We start from the raw sequence: 1,048 nt of genomic DNA, 5'->3' as shown, positions 1-1,048 counted from the left end.
TGCCAATGACTTCAATGCACCTTCGGTATCATTGGCTTTTGATCATATGCTAACTCTTGAAATGGTTGAATATCCATCATTTCTTTTTGATACAGTGACTTTCTGTGATCTTCCTTTGATGCTTTCTGCATCATTCAATATTTTGTCCATTTTGTTGTTGCTAAGTGCTGTTGAGTTGTATTTGCTGTTGAGTTGAATTCTGACCCTGTATAGGGTTTTTTGAGGAGTGGCTGGCAATCTTGAACCACTGACCTTGCAGTTCAAACCGACCTTGCGGTTGTGAATTTATCCTAAGGCCTGACACCAGTACTCCATAGAATCCTTCAACATTTTTTGTCTATAGAATCCTTCAACATTGCAAGTCAGGGCTTGAAATTTTTCTTCAGTTCCCTCAACTTGAGAAATGCTGAGCATGTTCTTCCCTTGGTTTTCTTGGATTTTGCACATTTCATATGTTTGACTTTGTCTTTTTGAGCTGCCCTTTGAAATTTTCTATTCATCTCTTTTACCTCTCATTTCTCCCATTTGCTTTAGCATGTCTAACTGGAGAGTAAGCTTCAGAGTCATTTCTGTCATCCATTTAGGTCTTTTCCTTCTTTCTTGTCTTCCTAATGACCTTTTTGCTTTCTTCCTGTGCAGTGTACTTGATGTCATCCCACAACTCTTCTGATCTTCTGTCTTTAGTGTCTAATGCATAGAATCTGTTCTTCATATGACCTGTAAATTCAGGTGGGGTATGTCTAAGGAGATAGTTTGCCACTTGTGGACTGATTCTAATTTGATTCAGCTTTAACATGAACTTGCCTATGAACAATTGATGGTCTGCTCCACAGTCTGCCCTGGGCTTATTTTGGTTGGTGCTATGGAGCTTTTTCACTGTCTCTTTCCACAGATGTAGTCAATTTAATTTCTGTGTATTCCATCTGGTGTAAGGTCCATGTGTATACTCGTATTTTCTGTTATTTTAAAAAGGTATTTGCAATGAAGTCATTGGTCTTGCAGGATTCTATCATGTGATCTCCAGCATCATTTCTATCACCAAGGCCAT

This window comes from Chrysochloris asiatica, unplaced genomic scaffold (assembly GCF_000296735.1).
Source record: "Chrysochloris asiatica unplaced genomic scaffold, ChrAsi1.0 scaffold00079, whole genome shotgun sequence".
NCBI lineage: Eukaryota > Metazoa > Chordata > Mammalia > Afrosoricida > Chrysochloridae > Chrysochloris > Chrysochloris asiatica.
The sequence above is the reverse complement of the archived record's forward strand: the minus strand, read 5'-3'. Positions refer to the sequence as shown.